General features: G+C 39.3%; 16 non-coding genes across 16 annotated transcripts; 8 read left to right on the forward strand and 8 right to left on the reverse strand.

The window, feature by feature from the left end:
* Nucleotides 1-146: 146 nt before the first annotated feature.
* TRNAQ-UUG (transfer RNA glutamine (anticodon UUG)) lies at nt 147-218 on the forward strand. Its single transcript has one exon. It is a non-coding gene; the product is annotated as a tRNA-Gln (tRNA).
* Nucleotides 219-1,099: 881 nt separating this feature from the next.
* Nucleotides 1,100-1,171, reverse strand: TRNAQ-CUG (transfer RNA glutamine (anticodon CUG)). Its single transcript has one exon. It is a non-coding gene; the product is annotated as a tRNA-Gln (tRNA).
* A 259-nt stretch (nt 1,172-1,430) lies between these two features.
* TRNAQ-UUG (transfer RNA glutamine (anticodon UUG)) lies at nt 1,431-1,502 on the forward strand. The gene has a single exon. It is a non-coding gene; the product is annotated as a tRNA-Gln (tRNA).
* A 913-nt stretch (nt 1,503-2,415) lies between these two features.
* Nucleotides 2,416-2,487, reverse strand: TRNAQ-CUG (transfer RNA glutamine (anticodon CUG)). The gene has a single exon. It is a non-coding gene; the product is annotated as a tRNA-Gln (tRNA).
* A 2,380-nt stretch (nt 2,488-4,867) lies between these two features.
* TRNAQ-UUG (transfer RNA glutamine (anticodon UUG)) lies at nt 4,868-4,939 on the forward strand. The gene has a single exon. It is a non-coding gene; the product is annotated as a tRNA-Gln (tRNA).
* An 881-nt stretch (nt 4,940-5,820) lies between these two features.
* On the reverse strand, nt 5,821-5,892 carry TRNAQ-CUG (transfer RNA glutamine (anticodon CUG)). Its single transcript has one exon. It is a non-coding gene; the product is annotated as a tRNA-Gln (tRNA).
* Nucleotides 5,893-6,151: 259 nt separating this feature from the next.
* TRNAQ-UUG (transfer RNA glutamine (anticodon UUG)) lies at nt 6,152-6,223 on the forward strand. Its single transcript has one exon. It is a non-coding gene; the product is annotated as a tRNA-Gln (tRNA).
* A 913-nt stretch (nt 6,224-7,136) lies between these two features.
* TRNAQ-CUG (transfer RNA glutamine (anticodon CUG)) lies at nt 7,137-7,208 on the reverse strand. Its single transcript has one exon. It is a non-coding gene; the product is annotated as a tRNA-Gln (tRNA).
* Nucleotides 7,209-9,581: 2,373 nt separating this feature from the next.
* TRNAQ-UUG (transfer RNA glutamine (anticodon UUG)) lies at nt 9,582-9,653 on the forward strand. The gene has a single exon. It is a non-coding gene; the product is annotated as a tRNA-Gln (tRNA).
* Nucleotides 9,654-10,534: 881 nt separating this feature from the next.
* Nucleotides 10,535-10,606, reverse strand: TRNAQ-CUG (transfer RNA glutamine (anticodon CUG)). Its single transcript has one exon. It is a non-coding gene; the product is annotated as a tRNA-Gln (tRNA).
* Nucleotides 10,607-10,865: 259 nt separating this feature from the next.
* Nucleotides 10,866-10,937, forward strand: TRNAQ-UUG (transfer RNA glutamine (anticodon UUG)). Its single transcript has one exon. It is a non-coding gene; the product is annotated as a tRNA-Gln (tRNA).
* A 913-nt stretch (nt 10,938-11,850) lies between these two features.
* Nucleotides 11,851-11,922, reverse strand: TRNAQ-CUG (transfer RNA glutamine (anticodon CUG)). Its single transcript has one exon. It is a non-coding gene; the product is annotated as a tRNA-Gln (tRNA).
* Nucleotides 11,923-14,287: 2,365 nt separating this feature from the next.
* TRNAQ-UUG (transfer RNA glutamine (anticodon UUG)) lies at nt 14,288-14,359 on the forward strand. The gene has a single exon. It is a non-coding gene; the product is annotated as a tRNA-Gln (tRNA).
* Nucleotides 14,360-15,240: 881 nt separating this feature from the next.
* On the reverse strand, nt 15,241-15,312 carry TRNAQ-CUG (transfer RNA glutamine (anticodon CUG)). Its single transcript has one exon. It is a non-coding gene; the product is annotated as a tRNA-Gln (tRNA).
* Nucleotides 15,313-16,556: 1,244 nt separating this feature from the next.
* Nucleotides 16,557-16,628, reverse strand: TRNAQ-CUG (transfer RNA glutamine (anticodon CUG)). The gene has a single exon. It is a non-coding gene; the product is annotated as a tRNA-Gln (tRNA).
* Nucleotides 16,629-18,997: 2,369 nt separating this feature from the next.
* TRNAQ-UUG (transfer RNA glutamine (anticodon UUG)) lies at nt 18,998-19,069 on the forward strand. The gene has a single exon. It is a non-coding gene; the product is annotated as a tRNA-Gln (tRNA).
* The last annotated feature ends 119 nt before the right edge of the window (nt 19,070-19,188 follow it).

Below are 19,188 nucleotides of genomic sequence, written 5' to 3' on the forward strand. Positions count from 1 at the left end.
CACAGAGATTGCTATAGCACAACGTCAATCGACAACATCGCTGTGTTTGTATGATATCAGTCAATTGGGACTATGAATCTGTAAAAATTGTAAATGTGCTCTATATTGCCATTTCTGATTCAACGCTCTCAGGTGCATCTTGCAAGGGTTCCATGGTGTAATGGTTAGCACTTTGGACTTTGAATCCAACGATCCGAGTTCAAGTCTCGGTGGGACCGTTATCTTGCTCTTACACTCCATTTTCTAATTTCTCAAATTACAATTCAACAGAGTTAATATTCAGAAGTTCAGTCGACTCTCTCTGCACGACATTACATTTAAATGCACTTTGGTGCCTGATACCAATACAGTGATGCAACTACATATCGTTAATGTACAATCCCTAAGGTCAATCAGAGTGGGCACCCAGATATCTCTCAGAAACATTTTCCACAGATGAATAATGTCCAACCTTAACTCTATGAAAAGAAAAATGTACACACTATGTGCAGTAGATTCTCTGCTCACTGGAACATGCAGAAACAACATTGATGTGAAAAGATTGGAAAAAGCCCTATTTTATTAACATTAAAAAATGTTATACAATTATTTTGGTGAATCATATTCACTTTCACAATCATTCCTATGTTTCAAGCAATTTGATGGTCTTATTAAATGTGTAAAAAATGTAATTCTTTGAGTTGACAAACTGTATGGAGAGCAAACTTTTTATAACTTACAAGAGTTATGAGTTCTAGAAAGTAGTGCATTTACTGATCAAGTGCCCTTGTTTAAATGTACTTACTTTATTTGGATCACACCTTTCTCGAAAGAAGAAATAAACTCTAAATTATCAGGAAACAATTCAACTGATTTTAGGGGCCTCCTGGGCTTTCAATGCAAATCGCTGAGATCAAAAGCCAGTTTAATAGCCATTATACCTTGGAGCTTTGGAGATATGAGAGTGGGCAGTTTCTTTGTGGCAAAAGAGAGTCATCCCCAGAAACTATTAATATTCTTTGGTCAAAGAAGACTGCCATCAAAGTGGGCTGTAAAGCAAAGCTATTGCTGTTATATCTATCTGCAAATGAAAGGCAACTCTAAAAGAGAAGCAGCCCCAAGGTCCCACCGAGACTTGAACTCGGATCGCTGGATTCAGAGTCCAGAGTGCTAACCATTACACCATGGAACCCACATATTCAGTAGCATGATGCACTTCATTCTGGAAAAACAGAGCACATCAGAGAAAATATGTAATATTCCTATATCATTAGACTCCAGAGGAAGAATTTGATCCAAATGAGACATGAAGCCAATACTTTGCGATTGCACAGCATCCAACAGCAACAGTGCTGCTTCGATATAATATCAGTAAACGGTTACTATAGGTCAGTAAAAATCTTGACTGTGCCCTATATTCTCATTGCCCTTATGAAGCTCTGCTCAACAAGGGTTCCATGGTGTAATGGTTAGCACTTTGGACTTTGAATCCAGCGATCCGAGTTCAAGTCTCGGTGGAACCTCTCTCTTGCTCTAACACACTTTGTCTCCTTGTTGTCTTAAATTATAGGCCAAAGATAGTAATATTCATAAGGTTAATGGTGTAGGGTATTCATTTTCGCTCTCACTCTCTGGCATAACTTTTCATAAAAATCCACTTTTGTGCCTAGCACCTTAACCTTTATGCATTTTTTTTAAATGTATGAACAGTGAGGTCATTCTGAGTCGATGGGCAGATCTGCATCGGAAACATACATAAAAGATTTGAAATTTTCAAACTTAACTCAATGTTAAGAAACATGCTCAATCTGTGACCCAATGGATTCTCTTTTTACTTGAAGATGCAGCAACAACATTAATAATACCATTTTGGGAAAAGCAGCTCTATTGTATCGCCATTCTCTTTCAAAATTGTTAAAGGGTTAATCCTATGAAAAGCGACCACATTCAGAATCAATGATATTAATCAAGCGTCTTAACAGTCTTTACATGTTTGTAAAATGAAGGTATCAGTTTGAGATGAAAAATAGAACGAAGAACACACTTTTCTTAATTCACAAAAGGCCTGAGGTGTATAAATACTGTTTGTACCGACCAAGGGCCCATTTGTGAATGTACTTACTTTAGTTGGATCATACCTTTCTTCAAAGAAGACATCCACAATAAACGATAAGGGAAAGGTTCGACTGATGGTAAACTCTTACAGAGATTTGAATGCAAATTATTGGATTCAACCTCCAGGGTGCTACCATTACACCATGGGTCTTTCACACCACAGAAAGTGGTGGGTTTCATTGTGGCTAAAGAGCGTCATCCATGGAAAATCTTTCTTTTTTCAAATGCACCCAGGGAATAATGCTATGAAAGTGGGCGACACAGCAGCGTCATTGCTATTAAAACAAGACACTGGGAGGAAAACAAACACAGTAATTCCCAAGGTCCCACCGAGATTTGAACTCGGATCGCTGGATTCAGAGTCCAGAGTGCTAACCATTACACCATAGAACCTACATACTTAGTGACATGATGAACGTCATTGCAGCAAAAAAAGAGCCTTTTAGAGAATGTATGCAATATTCTTTTATCTTATGCCTCCAGAGGAAGAATCCTATCCAAATGAGCTGTAAAGCAAAGAGTTTGCTATTGCGCAACAACCAACTAAACAGTTCCACATTTGCATAATATCCGTGGGCTAGGAATATGAGTTTGTTAAAATGATGCATGAGATCTCGATTCTCATTTCTGTTACAACTCTGTCAGGTTGCACCAGCAAGGGGCCCATGGTGTAATGGTTAGCAAAGAACATTACTGAAGGGCCCCTCGGCCAGCCAGAAAGCCAAAATGGAGAGAACGGGCATGAACTGGTTGTGAATGAGCTTCAAAATGCGTTCACAGGTAATTGAACTGGTGATCTCCTCATTTTATACACCTGGAACTCCTGTCAATAGCAACAGTCGGCAGCTGGGTTGCCAGACATTTCGTCGAAAAAAATTTGTCGACAGGACAATTGGTCGAAACCATTTGGTCGAAAACCAAATGGTCGAATTGCTTTGTTTTTTATTTTCAAATTTTTTTGGGGGGGGGGGTTTGGGGGGGTCCCCCCAACCCCCTTTTTTTCTAAAAACCCCTTTTTTTCCCTAAACTACAACCTAAAAAATATATATATAAATAAATTAAAAAATCGACCATTTGGCTTTCGACCAAATTACGTCGACCAAATGTCTTTCGACGAAATGTCTTTCGACGAAATGTCCGGACAGCGGCAGCTGGTCTGTGTCAGTAATGGCAATTTGATTTTGCCATTTTCACAACTCCCTAATAAATGAACAAAATGTTCCATTTGTAGGCACAGTTACATGCTATGGTATGTATACCATGCTTAATAACCACCATAGGAGGCTCAGAGCACCATCCGCATTCTTACGTACAAAACATGTAAGGAAATAATCAGATCTTTTGCTCTGCAGGAGTCAGGCTTCTTTAAAGCCTGACAAAGTGGCAGAGTGCCATTGTAAACTGAGGCATAATGAAACCATGCCCAAGAACCCAGGCAGGTTAAACCCTTCCACTCATGCCCCTAGGCCCCGATCGGCCACGAACGGCCAGGTTCTATAGACAGGGCAGCTGGCATGGATTATGGACACTTTTAACATAGGGTGGTTTTTCAACCTTATCTCCTCTGGGAGCAAAGCGCTGGACAGGGTTTCCTGTACGTTTTTGAGGTTCGCAGGGATCTATGTGTGGATGTTTCTTGGTGTGAAAAGCATGACACCTTTTGGGGTGACACCAGGCTCTTCTGGGAGTTAATTTGCATAATCTCTACTTTCTATTTTATGTGACATGGGCTGCAGTTACATTGTTCTGTTAATAGAGGGCAACACACAGGTCATAGTTCCAAACAGGGGTGCACAGTCTGCTTGCTAGCTTACATTTACAGTTCTATTTGGGATTCACCGCCTTTTCATAAACTGAGTACTCTTCCAGAGTATTTCTAACTTATGTAGGTGTTTTGGGGGTGTTACGTGCCTTTGTATGACTGCTGCAAACCACTTGATATTAGACATTGATTGGAAACGACATAAAAAATCCTGACACATATTGTAAGCGGACATAAAATGACCTATATTAGCTAATATAAGTAAACAGACATCACTCCCCCCTCCCCACAAAAAGGGATGTATGCGTACACAAAAAATAAAAATGAAAAACAAGCAACTACTGCAGTTAAAATCTAAAAATGTAAATTCAGTTACATGATCATGACTCGGAAGGGGAAGTTAAAAAGTAAAAAAACACACGGTAGGAGAGAGGTTAGCTTTACATGCCATGAGGGAGGAAGAGGTCTTCCAAGCACTGTTGTGTATGTTGGTCAATCCCTCTGAAACGCAAAAGGGATGTGCACATAGAAATCAAAGCAGAGTCATCCAGAGAGACTATTTAATTCTTTTTTTTTCAAATTCTCAAAAGGAAGCTGCTATCAAATTGAACTATTCATCACAGCCACTGCTAGGAAATCTATGTGCATAAAATGACAATACACCCAAAGGAAAACAAAATATAGCTATAACATGTCAGATTACTAAATTCAGAGTCCAGCCTACTAACCATTAGACCATGGAACCTAAATACTTCCGCAAATGCTGAACTTCATTATGCCAAAACAGAGGCAGTCAGAAACAATATTTAATATTGCTTAATCATATGCCTCAAGAGGAAGAATTTGATCTACATGCTCTATAAAGCACAGAGATTGCTATAGCACAACGTCAATCGACAACATCGCTGTGTTTGTATGATATCAGTCAATTGGGACTATGAATCTGTAAAAATTGTAAATGTGCTCTATATTGCCATTTCTGATTCAACGCTCTCAGGTGCATCTTGCAAGGGTTCCATGGTGTAATGGTTAGCACTTTGGACTTTGAATCCAACGATCCGAGTTCAAGTCTCGGTGGGACCGTTATCTTGCTCTTACACTCCATTTTCTAATTTCTCAAATTACAATTCAACAGAGTTAATATTCAGAAGTTCAGTCGACTCTCTCTGCACGACATTACATTTAAATGCACTTTGGTGCCTGATACCAATACAGAGATGCAACTACATATCGTTAATGTACAATCCCTAAGGTCAATCAGAGTGGGCACCCAGATATCTCTCAGAAACATTTTCCACAGATGAATAATGTCCAACCTTAACTCTATGAAAAGAAAAATGTACACACTATGTGCAGTAGATTCTCTGCTCACTGGAACATGCAGAAACAACATTGATGTGAAAAGATTGGAAAAAGCCCTATTTTATTAACATTAAAAAATGTTATACAATTATTTTGGTGAATCATATTCACTTTCACAATCATTCCTATGTTTCAAGCAATTTGATGGTCTTATTAAATGTGTAAAAAATGTAATTCTTTGAGTTGACAAACTGTATGGAGAGCAAACTTTTTATAACTTACAAGAGTTATGAGTTCTAGAAAGTAGTGCATTTACTGATCAAGTGCCCTTGTTTAAATGTACTTACTTTATTTGGATCACACCTTTCTCGAAAGAAGAAATAAACTCTAAATTATCAGGAAACAATTCAACTGATTTTAGGGGCCTCCTGGGCTTTCAATGCAAATCGCTGAGATCAAAAGCCAGTTTAATAGCCATTATACCTTGGAGCTTTGGAGATATGAGAGTGGGCAGTTTCTTTGTGGCAAAAGAGAGTCATCCCCAGAAACTATTAATATTCTTTGGTCAAAGAAGACTGCCATCAAAGTGGGCTGTAAAGCAAAGCTATTGCTGTTATATCTATCTGCAAATGAAAGGCAACTCTAAAAGAGAAGCAGCCCCAAGGTCCCACCGAGACTTGAACTCGGATCGCTGGATTCAGAGTCCAGAGTGCTAACCATTACACCATGGAACCCACATATTCCGTAGCATGATGCACTTCATTCTGGAAAAACAGAGCACATCAGAGAAAATATGTAATATTCCTATATCATTAGACTCCAGAGGAAGAATTTGATCCAAATGAGACATGAAGCCAATACTTTGCGATTGCACAGCATCCAACAGCAACAGTGCTGCTTCGATATAATATCAGTAAACGGTTACTATAGGTCAGTAAAAATCTTGACTGTGCCCTATATTCTCATTGCCCTTATGAAGCTCTGCTCAACAAGGGTTCCATGGTGTAATGGTTAGCACTTTGGACTTTGAATCCAGCGATCCGAGTTCAAGTCTCGGTGGAACCTCTCTCTTGCTCTAACACACTTTGTCTCCTTGTTGTCTTAAATTATAGGCCAAAGATAGTAATATTCATAAGGTTAGTGGTGTAGGGTATTCATTTTCGCTCTCACTCTCTGGCATAACTTTTCATAAAAATCCACTTTTGTGCCTAGCACCTTAACCTTTATGCATTTTTTTTAAATGTATGAACAGTGAGGTCATTCTGAGTCGATGGGCAGATCTGCATCGGAAACATACATAAAAGATTTGAAATTTTCAAACTTAACTCAATGTTAAGAAACATGCTCAATCTGTGACCCAATGGATTCTCTTTTTACTTGAAGATGCAGCAACAACATTAATAATACCATTTTGGGAAAAGCAGCTCTATTGTATCGCCATTCTCTTTCAAAATTGTTAAAGGGTTAATCCTATGAAAAGCGACCACATTCAGAATCAATGATATTAATCAAGCGTCTTAACAGTCTTTACATGTTTGTAAAATGAAGGTATCAGTTTGAGATGAAAAATAGAACGAAGAACACACTTTTCTTAATTCACAAAAGGCCTGAGGTGTATAAATACTGTTTGTACCGACCAAGGGCCCATTCGTGAATGTACTTACTTTAGTTGGATCATACCTTTCTTCAAAGAAGACATCCACAATAAACGATAAGGGAAAGGTTCGACTGATGGTAAACTCTTACAGAGATTTGAATGCAAATTATTGGATTCAACCTCCAGGGTGCTACCATTACACCATGGGTCTTTCACACCACAGAAAGTGGTGGGTTTCATTGTGGCTAAAGAGCGTCATCCATGGAAAATCTTTCTTTTTTCAAATGCACCCAGGGAATAATGCTATGAAAGTGGGCGACACAGCAGCGTCATTGCTATTACAACAAGACACTGAGAGGAAAACAAACACAGTAATTCCCAAGGTCCCACCGAGATTTGAACTCGGATCGCTGGATTCAGAGTCCAGAGTGCTAACCATAACACCATGGAACCTACATACTTAGTGACATGATGAACGTCATTGCAGCAAAAAAAGAGCCTTTTAGAGAATGTATGCAATATTCTTTTATCTTATGCCTCCAGAGGAAGAATCCTATCCAAATGAGCTGTAAAGCAAAGAGTTTGCTATTGCGCAACAACCAACTAAACAGTTCCACATTTGCATAATATCCGTGGGCTAGGAATATGAGTTTGTTAAAATGATGCATGAGATCTCGATTCTCATTTCTGTTACAACTCTGTCAGGTTGCACCAGCAAGGGGCCCATGGTGTAATGGTTAGCAAAGAACATTACTGAAGGGCCCCTCGGCCAGCCAGAAAGCCAAAATGGAGAGAACGGGCATGAACTGGTTGTGAATGAGCTTCAAAATGCGTTCACAGGTAATTGAACTGGTGATCTCCTCAGTTTATACACCTGGAACTCCTGTCAATAGCAACAGTCGGCAGCTGGGTTGCCAGACATTTCGTCGAAAAAAATTTGTCGACAGGACAATTGGTCGAAACCATTTGGTCGAAAACCAAATGGTCGAATTGCTTTGTTTTTTATTTTCAATTTTTTTTTGGGGGGGGGGGTTTGGGGGGGTCCCCCCAACCCCCTTTTTTTCTAAAAACACCTTTTTTTCCCTAAACTACAACCTAAAAAATATATATATAAATAAATTAAAAAATCGACCATTTGGCTTTCGACCAAATTACGTCGACCAAATGTCTTTCGACGAAATGTCTTTCGACGAAATGTCCGGACAGCGGCAGCTGGTCTGTGTCAGTAATGGCAATTTGATTTTGCCATTTTCATAACTCCCTAATAAATTAACAAAATGTTCCATTTGTAGGCACAGTTACATGCTATGGTATTTATACCATGCTTAATAACCACCATAGGAGGCTCAGAGCACCATCCGCATTCTTACATACAAAACATGTAAGGAAATAATCAGATCTTTTGCTCTGCAGGAGTCAGGCTTCTTTAAAGCCTGACAAAGTGGCAGAGTGCCATTGTAAACTGAGGCATGATGAAACCATGCCCAAGAACCCAGGCAGGTTAAACCCTTCCACTCATGCCCCGAATGGCCACGAACAGCCAGGTTCTATAGACAGGGCAGCTGGCATGGATTATGGACACTTTTAACATAGGGTGGTTTTTCAACCTTATCTCCTCTGGGAGCAAAGCGCTGGACAGGGTTTCCTGTACGTTTTTGAGGTTCGCAGGGATCTATGTGTGGATGTTTCTTGGTGTGAAAAGCATGACACCTTTTGGGGTGACACCAGGCTCTTCTGGGAGTTAATTTGCATAATCTCTACTTTCTATTTTATGTGACATGGGCTGCAGTTACATTGTTCTGTTAATAGAGGGCAACACACAGGTCATAGTTCCAAACAGGGGTGCACAGTCTGCTTGCTAGCTTACATTTACAGTTCTATTTGGGATTCACCGCCTTTTCATAAACTGAGTACTCTTCCGGAGTATTTCTAACTTATGTAGGTGTTTTGGGGGTGTTACGTGCCTTTGTATGACTGCTGCAAACCACTTGATATTAGACATTGATTGGAAACGACATAAAAAATCCTGACACATATTGTAAGCGGACATAAAATGACCTATATTAGCTAATATAAGTAAACAGACATCACTCCCCCCTCCCCACAAAAAGGGATGTATGCGTACACAAAAAATAAAAATGAAAAACAAGCAACTACTGCAGTTAAAATCTAAAAATGTAAATTCAGTTACATGATCATGACTCGGAAGGGGAAGTTAAAAAGTAAAAAAACACACGGTAGGAGAGAGGTTAGCTTTACATGCCATGAGGGAGGAAGAGGTCTTCCAAGCACTGTTGTGTATGTTGGTCAATCCCTCTGAAACGCAAAAGGGATGTGCACATAGAAATCAAAGCCGAGTCATCCAGAGAGACTATTTAATTCTTTTTTTTTCAAATTCTCAAAAGGAAGCTGCTATCAAATTGAACTATTCATCACAGCCACTGCTAGGAAATCTATGTGCATAAAATGACAATACACCCAAAGGAAAACAAAATATAGCTATAACATGTCAGATTACTAAATTCAGAGTCCAGCCTACTAACCATTAGACCATGGAACCTAAATACTTCCGCAAATGCTGAACTTCATTATGCCAAAACAGAGGCAGTCAGAAACAATATTTAATATTGCTTAATCATATGCCTCACGAGGAAGAATTTGATCTACATGCTCTATAAAGCACAGAGATTGCTATAGCACAACGTCAATCGACAACATCGCTGTGTTTGTATGATATCAGTCAATTGGGACTATGAATCTGTAAAAATTGTAAATGTGCTCTATATTGCCATTTCTGATTCAACGCTCTCAGGTGCATCTTGCAAGTGTTCCATGGTGTAATGGTTAGCACTTTGGACTTTGAATCCAACGATCTGAGTTCAAGTCTCGGTGGGACCGTTATCTTGCTCTTACACTCCATTTTCTAATTTCTCAAATTACAATTCAACAGAGTTAATATTCAGAAGTTCAGTCGACTCTCTCTGCACGACATTACATTTAAATGCACTTTGGTGCCTGATACCAATACAGTGATGCAACTACATATTGTTAATGTACAATCCCTAAGGTCAATCAGAGTGGGCACCCAGATATCTCTCAGAAACATTTTCCACAGATGAATAATGTCCAACCTTAACTCTATGAAAAGAAAAATGTACACACTATGTGCAGTAGATTCTCTGCTCACTGGAACATGCAGAAACAACATTGATGTGAAAAGATTGGAAAAAGCCCTATTTTATTAACATTAAAAAATGTTATACAATTATTTTGGTGAATCATATTCACTTTCACAATCATTCCTATGTTTCAAGCAATTTGATGGTCTTATTAAATGTGTAAAAAATGTAATTCTTTGAGTTGACAAACTGTATGGAGAGCAAACTTTTTATAACTTACAAGAGTTATGAGTTCTAGAAAGTAGTGCATTTACTGATCAAGTGCCCTTGTTTAAATGTACTTACTTTATTTGGATCACACCTTTCTCGAAAGAAGAAATAAACTCTAAATTATCAGGAAACAATTCAACTGATTTTAGGGGCCTCCTGGGCTTTCAATGCAAATCGCTGAGATCAAAAGCCAGTTTAATAGCCATTATACCTTGGAGCTTTGGAGATATGAGAGTGGGCAGTTTCTTTGTGGCAAAAGAGAGTCATCCCCAGAAACTATTAATATTCTTTGGTCAAAGAAGACTGCCATCAAAGTGGGCTGTAAAGCAAAGCTATTGCTGTTATATCTATCTGCAAATGAAAGGCAACTCTAAAAGAGAAGCAGCCCCAAGGTCCCACCGAGACTTGAACTCGGATCGCTGGATTCAGAGTCCAGAGTGCTAACCATTACACCATGGAACCCACATATTCAGTAGCATGATGCACTTCATTCTGGAAAAACAGAGCACATCAGAGAAAATATGTAATATTCCTATATCATTAGACTCCAGAGGAAGAATTTGATCCAAATGAGACCTGAAGCCAATACTTTGCGATTGCACAGCATCCAACAGCAACAGTGCTGCTTCGATATAATATCAGTAAACGGTTACTATAGGTCAGTAAAAATCTTGACTGTGCCCTATATTCTCATTGCCCTTATGAAGCTCTGCTCAACAAGGGTTCCATGGTGTAATGGTTAGCACTTTGGACTTTGAATCCAGCGATCCGAGTTCAAGTCTCGGTGGAACCTCTCTCTTGCTCTAACACACTTTGTCTCCTTGTTGTCTTAAATTATAGGCCAAAGATAGTAATATTCATAAGGTTAGTGGTGTAGGGTATTCATTTTCGCTCTCACTCTCTGGCATAACTTTTCATAAAAATCCACTTTTGTGCCTAGCACCTTAACCTTTATGCATTTTTTTTAAATGTATGAACAGTGAGGTCATTCTGAGTCGATGGGCAGATCTGCATCGGAAACATACATAAAAGATTTGAAATTTTCAAACTTAACTCAATGTTAAGAAACATGCTCAATCTGTGACCCAATGGATTCTCTTTTTACTTGAAGATGCAGCAACAACATTAATAATACCATTTTGGGAAAAGCAGCTCTATTGTATCGCCATTCTCTTTCAAAATTGTTAAAGGGTTAATCCTATGAAAAGCGACCACATTCAGAATCAATGATATTAATCAAGCGTCTTAACAGTCTTTACATGTTTGTAAAATGAAGGTATCAGTTTGAGATGAAAAATAGAACGAAGAACACACTTTTCTTAATTCACAAAAGGCCTGAGGTGTATAAATACTGTTTGTACCGACCAAGGGCCCATTCGTGAATGTACTTACTTAAGTTGGATCATACCTTTCTTCAAAGAAGACATCCACAATAAACGATAAGGGAAAGGTTCGACTGATGGTAAACTCTTACAGAGATTTGAATGCAAATTATTGGATTCAACCTCCAGGGTGCTACCATTACACCCTGGGTCTTTCACACCACATAAAGTGGTGGGTTTCATTGTGGCTAAAGAGCGTCATCCATGGAAAATCTTTCTTTTTTCAAATGCACCCAGGGAATAATGCTATGAAAGTGGGCGACACAGCAGCGTCATTGCTATTAAAACAAGACACTGGGAGGAAAACAAACACAGTAATTCCCAAGGTCCCACCGAGATTTGAACTCGGATCGCTGGATTCAGAGTCCAGAGTGCTAACCATTACACCATGGAACCTACATACTTAGTGACATGATGAACGTCATTGCAGCAAAAAAAGAGCCTTTTAGAGAATGTATGCAATATTCTTTTATCTTATGCCTCCAGAGGAAGAATCCTATCCAAATGAGCTGTAAAGCAAAGAGTTTGCTATTGCGCAACAACCAACTAAACAGTTCCACATTTGCATAATATCCGTGGGCTAGGAATATGAGTTTGTTAAAATGATGCATGAGATCTCGATTCTCATTTCTGTTACAACTCTGTCAGGTTGCACCAGCAAGGGGCCCATGGTGTAATGGTTAGCAAACAACATTACTGAAGGGCCCCTCGGCCAGCCAGAAAGCCAAAATGGAGAGAACGGGCATGAACTGGTTGTGAATGAGCTTCAAAATGCGTTCACAGGTAATTGAACTGGTGATCTCCTCAGTTTATACACCTGGAACTCCTGTCAATAGCAACAGTCGGCAGCTGGGTTGCCAGACATTTCGTCGAAAAAAATGTGTCGACAGGACAATTGGTCGAAACCATTTGGTCGAAAACCAAATGGTCGAATTGCTTTGTTTTTTATTTTCACATTTTTTTTTGGGAGGGGGTTTGGGGGGGTCCCCCCAACCCCCTTTTTTTCTAAAAACCCCTTTTTTTCCCTAAACTACAACCTAAAAAATATATATATAAATAAATAAAAAAATCGTCCATTTGGCTTTCGACCAAATTACGTCGACCAAATGTCTTTCGACGAAATGTCCGGACAGCGGCAGCTGGTCTGTGTCAGTAATGGCAATTTGATTTTGCCATTTTCACAACTCCCTAATAAATGAACAAAATGTTCCATTTGTAGGCACAGTTACATGCTATGGTATGTATACCATGCTTAATAACCACCATAGGAGGCTCAGAGCACCATCCGCATTCTTACGTACAAAACATGTAAGGAAATAATCAGATCTTTTGCTCTGCAGGAGTCAGGCTTCTTTAAAGCCTGACAAAGTGGCAGAGTGCCATTGTAAACTGAGGCATGATGAAACCATGCCCAAGAACCCAGGCAGGTTAAACCCTTCCACTCATGCCCCTAGGCCCCGATCGGCCACGAACGGCCAGGTTCTATAGACAGGGCAGCTGGCATGGATTATGGACACTTTTAACATAGGGTGGTTTTTCAACCTTATCTCCTCTGGGAGCAAAGCGCTGGACAGGGTTTCCTGTACGTTTTTGAGGTTCGCAGGGATCTATGTGTGGATGTTTCTTGGTGTGAAAAGCATGACACCTTTTGGGGTGACACCAGGCTCTTCTGGGAGTTAATTTGCATAATCTCTACTTTCTATTTTATGTGACATGGGCTGCAGTTACATTGTTCTGTTAATAGAGGGCAACACACAGGTCATAGTTCCAAACAGGGGTGCACAGTCTGCTTGCTAGCTTACATTTACAGTTCTATTTGGGATTCACCGCCTTTTCATAAACTGAGTACTCTTCCGGAGTATTTCTAATTTATGTAGGTGTTTTGGGGGTGTTACGTGCCTTTGTATGACTGCTGCAAACCACTTGATATTAGACATTGATTGGAAACGACATAAAAAATCCTGACACATATTGTAAGCGGACATAAAATGACCTATATTAGCTAATATAAGTAAACAGACATCACTCCCCCCTCCCCACAAAAAGGGATGTATGCGTACACAAAAAATAAAAATGAAAAACAAGCAACTACTGCAGTTAAAATCTAAAAATGTAAATTCAGTTACATGATCATGACTCGGAAGGGGAAGTTAAAAAGTAAAAAAACACACGGTAGGAGAGAGGTTAGCTTTACATGCCATGAGGGAGGAAGAGGTCTTCCAAGCACTGTTGTGTATGTTGGTCAATCCCTCTGAAACGCAAAAGGGATGTGCACATAGAAATCAAAGCAGAGTCATCCAGAGAGACTATTTAATTCTTTTTTTTTCAAATTCTCAAAAGGAAGCTGCTATCAAATTGAACTATTCATCACAGCCACTGCTAGGAAATCTATGTGCATAAAATGACAATACACCCAAAGGAAAACAAAATATAGCTATAACATGTCAGATTACTAAATTCAGAGTCCAGCCTACTAACCATTAGACCATGGAACCTAAATACTTCCGCAAATGCTGAACTTCATTATGCCAAAACAGAGGCAGTCAGAAACAATATTTAATATTGCTTAATCATATGCCTCAAGAGGAAGAATTTGATCTACATGCTCTATAAAGCACAGAGATTGCTATAGCACAACGTCAATCGACAACATCGCTGTGTTTGTATGATATCAGTCAATTGGGACTATGAATCTGTAAAAATTGTAAATGTGCTCTATATTGCCATTTCTGATTCATCGCTCTCAGGTGCATCGTGCAAGGGTTCCATGGTGTAATGGTTAGCACTTTGGACTTTGAATCCAACGATCCGAGTTCAAGTCTCGGTGGGACCGTTATCTTGCTCTTACACTCCACTTTCTAATTTCTCAAATTACAATTCAACAGAGTTAATATTCAGAAGTTCAGTCGACTCTCTCTGCACGACATTACATTTAAATGCACTTTGGTGCCTGATACCAATACAGTGATGCAACTACATATTGTTAATGTACAATCCCTAAGGTCAATCAGAGTGGGCACCCAGATATCTCTCAGAAACATTTTCCACAGATGAATAATGTCCAACCTTAACTCTATGAAAAGAAAAATGTACACACTATGTGCAGTAGATTCTCTGCTCACTGGAACATGCAGAAACAACATTGATGTGAAAAGATTGGAAAAAGCCCTATTTTATTAACATTAAAAAATGTTATACAATTATTTTGGTGAATCATATTCACTTTCACAATCATTCCTATGTTTCAAGCAATTTGATGGTCTTATTAAATGTGTAAAAAATGTAATTCTTTGAGTTGACAAACTGTATGGAGAGCAAACTTTTTATAACTTACAAGAGTTATGAGTTCTAGAAAGTAGTGCATTTACTGATCAAGTGCCCTTGTTTAAATGTACTTACTTTATTTGGATCACACCTTTCTCGAAAGAAGAAATAAACTCTAAATTATCAGGAAACAATTCAACTGATTTTAGGGGCCTCCTGGGCTTTCAATGCAAATCGCTGAGATCAAAAGCCAGTTTAATAGCCATTATACCTTGGAGCTTTGGAGATATGAGAGTGGGCAGTTTCTTTGTGGCAAAAGAGAGTCATCCCCAGAAACTATTAATATTCTTTGGTCAAAGAAGACTGCCATCAAAGTGGGCTGTAAAGCAAAGCTATTGCTGTTATATATATCTGCAAATGAAAGGCAACTCTAAAAGAGAAGCAGCCCCAAGGTCCCACCGAGACTTGAACTTGGATCGCTGGATTCAGAGTCCAGAGTGCTAACCATTACACCATGGAACCCACATATTCAGAAGCATGATGCACTTCATTCTGGAAAAACAGAGCACATCAGAGAAAATATGTAATATTCCTATATCATTAGACTCCAGAGGAAGAATTTGATCCAAATGAGACCTGAAGCCAATACTTTGCGATTGCACAGCATCCAACAGCAACAGTGCTGCTTCGATATAATATCAGTAAACGGTTACTATAGGTCAGTAAAAATCTTGACTGTGCCCTATATTCTCATTGCCCTTATGAAGCTCTGCTCAACAAGGGTTCCATGGTGTAATGGTTACCACTTTGGACTTTGAATCCAGCGATCCGCGTTCAAGTCTCGGTGGAACCTCTCTCTTGCTCTAACACACTTTGTCTCCTTGTTGTCTTAAATTATAGGCCAAAGATAGTAATTTTCATAAGGTTAGTGGTGTAGGGTATTCATTTTCGCTCTCACTCTCTGGCATAACTTTTCATAAAAATCCACTTTTGTGCCTAGCACCTTAACCTTTATGCATTTTTTTTAAATGTATGAACAGTGAGGTCATTCTGAGTCGATGGGCAGATCTGCATCGGAAACATACATAAAAGATTTGAAATTTTCAAACTTAACTCAATGTTAAGAAACATGCTCAATCTGTGACCCAATGGATTCTCTTTTTACTTGAAGATGCAGCAACAACATTAATAATACCATTTTGGGAAAAGCAGCTCTATTGTATCGCCATTCTCTTTCAAAATTGTTAAAGGGTTAATCCTATGAAAAGCGACCACATTCAGAATCAATGATATTAATCAAGCGTCTTAACAGTCTTTACATGTTTGTAAAATGAAGGTATCAGTTTGAGATGAAAAATAGAACGAAGAACACACTTTTCTTAATTCACAAAAGGCCTGAGGTGTATAAATACTGTTTGTACCGACCAAGGGCCCATTCGTGAATGTACTTACTTTAGTTGGATCATACCTTTCTTCAAAGAAGACATCCACAATAAACGATAAGGGAAAGGTTCGACTGATGGTAAACTCTTACAGAGATTTGAATGCAAATTATTGGATTCAACCTCCAGGGTGCTACCATTACACCATGGGTCTTTCACACCACATAAAGTGGTGGGTTTCATTGTGGCTAAAGAGCGTCATCCATGGAAAATCTTTCTTTTTTCAAATGCACCCAGGGAATAATGCTATGAAAGTGGGCGACACAGCAGCGTCATTGCTATTAAAACAAGACACTGAGAGGAAAACAAACACAGTAATTCCCAAGGTCCCACCGAGATTTGAACTCGGATCGCTGGATTCAGAGTCCAGAGTGCTAACCATTACACCATGGAACCTACATACTTAGTGACATGATGAACGTCATTGCAGCAAAAAAAGAGCCTTTTAGAGAATGTATGCAATATTCTTTTATCTTATGCCTCCAGAGGAAGAATCCTATCCAAATGAGCTGTAAAGCAAAGAGTTTGCTATTGCGCAACAACCAACTAAACAGTTCCACATTTGCATAATATCCGTGGGCTAGGAATATGACTTTGTTAAAATGATGCATGAGATCTCGATTCTCATTTCTGTTACAACTCTGTCAGGTTGCACCAGCAAGGGGCCCATGGTGTAATGGTTAGCAAAGAACTTACTGAAGGGCCCCTCGGCCAGCCAGAAAGCCAAAATGGAGAGAACGGGCATGAACTGGTTGTGAATGAGCTTCAAAATGCGTTCACAGGTAATTGAACTGGTGATCTCCTCAGTTTATACACCTGGAACTCCTGTCAATAGCAACAGTCGGCAGCTGGGTTGCCAGACATTTCGTCGAAAAAAATTTGTCGACAGGACAATTGGTCGAAACCATTTGGTCGAAAACCAAATGGTCGAATTGCTTTGTTTTTTATTTTCACATTTTTTTTGGGGGGGGGTTTGGGGGGGTCCCCCCAACCCCCTTTTTTTCTAAAAACCCCTTTTTTTCCCTAAATTACAACCTAAAAAATATATATATAAATAAATAAAAAAATCAACCATTTGGCTTTCGACCAAATTACGTCGACCAAATGTCTTTCGACGAAATGTCTTTCGACGAAATGTCCGGACAGCGGCAGCTGGTCTGTGTCAGTAATGGCAATTTGATTTTGCCATTTTCACAACTCCCTAATAAATGAACAAAATGTTCCATTTGTAGGCACAGTTACATGCTATGGTATGTATACCATGCTTAATAACCACCATAGGAGGCTCAGAGCACCATCCGCATTCTTACATACAAAACATGTAAGGAAATAATCAGATCTTTTGCTCTGCAGGAGTCAGGCTTCTTTAAAGCCTGACAAAGTGGCAGAGTGCCATTGTAAACTGAGGCATGATGAAACCATGCCCAAGAACCCAGGCAGGTTAAACCCTTCCACTCATGCCCCGAATGGCCACGAACGGCCAAGTTCTATAGACAGGGCAGCTGGCATGGATTATGGACACTTTTAACATAGGGTGGTTTTTCAACCTTATCTCCTCTGGGAGCAAAGCGCTGGACAGGGTTTCCTGTACGTTTTTGAGGTTCGCAGGGATCTATGTGTGGATGTTTCTTGGTGTGAAAAGCATGACACCTTTTGGGGTGACACCAGGCTCTTCTGGAGTTAATTTGCATAATCTCTACTTTCTATTTTATGTGACATGGGCTGCGGTTACATTGTTCTGTTAATAGAGGGCAACACACAGGTCATAGTTCCAGACAGGGGTGCACAGTCTGCTTGCTAGCTTACATTTACAGTTCTATTTGGGATTCACCGCCTTTTCATAAACTGAGTACTCTTCCGGAGTATTTCTAACTTATGTAGGTGTTTTGGGGGTGTTACGTGCCTTTGTATGACTGCTGCAAACCACTTGATATTAGACATTGATTGGAAACGACATAAAAAATCCTGACACATATTGTAAGCGGACATAAAATGACCTATATTAGCTAATATAAGTAAACAGACATCACTCCCCCCTCCCCACAAAAAGGGATGTATGCGTACACAAAAAATAAAAATGAAAAACAAGCAACTACTGCAGTTAAAATCTAAAAATGTAAATTCAGTTACATGATCATGACTCGGAAGGGGAAGTTAAAAAGTAAAAAAACACACGGTAGGAGAGAGGTTAGCTTTACATGCCATGAGGGAGGAAGAGGTCTTCCAAGCACTGTTGTGTATGTTGGTCAATCCCTCTGAAACGCAAAAGGGATGTGCACATAGAAATCAAAGCAGAGTCATCCAGAGAGACTATTTAATTCTTTTTTTTTCAAATTCTCAAAAGGAAGCTGCTATCAAATTGAACTATTCATCACAGCCACTGCTAGGAAATCTATGTGCATAAAATGACAATACACCCAAAGGAAAACAAAATATAGCTATAACATGTCAGATTACTAAATTCAGAGTCCAGCCTACTAACCATTAGACCATGGAACCTAAATACTTCCGCAAATGCTGAACTTCATTATGCCAAAACAGAGGCAGTCAGAAACAATATTTAATATTGCTTAATCATATGCCTCAAGAGGAAGAATTTGATCTACATGCTCTATAAAGCACAGAGATTGCTATAGCACAACGTCAATCGACAACATCGCTGTGTTTGTATGATATCAGTCAATTGGGACTATGAATCTGTAAAAATTGTAAATGTGCTCTATATTGCCATTTCTGATTCAACGCTCTCAGGTGCATCTTGCAAGGGTTCCATGGTGTAATGGTTAGCACTTTGGACTTTGAATCCAACGATCCGAGTTCAAGTCTCGGTGGGACCGTTATCTTGCTCTTACACTCCATTTTCTAATTTCTCAAATTACAATTCAACAGAGTTAATATTCAGAAGTTCAGTCGACTCTCTCTGCACGACATTACATTTAAATGCACTTTGGTGCCT

The sequence above is a fragment of the Ambystoma mexicanum genome, chromosome 5p, assembly GCF_040938575.1.
Source record: "Ambystoma mexicanum isolate Mex_15411 chromosome 5p, UKY_AmexF1_1, whole genome shotgun sequence".
Taxonomy (NCBI): Eukaryota; Metazoa; Chordata; class Amphibia; order Caudata; family Ambystomatidae; genus Ambystoma; species Ambystoma mexicanum.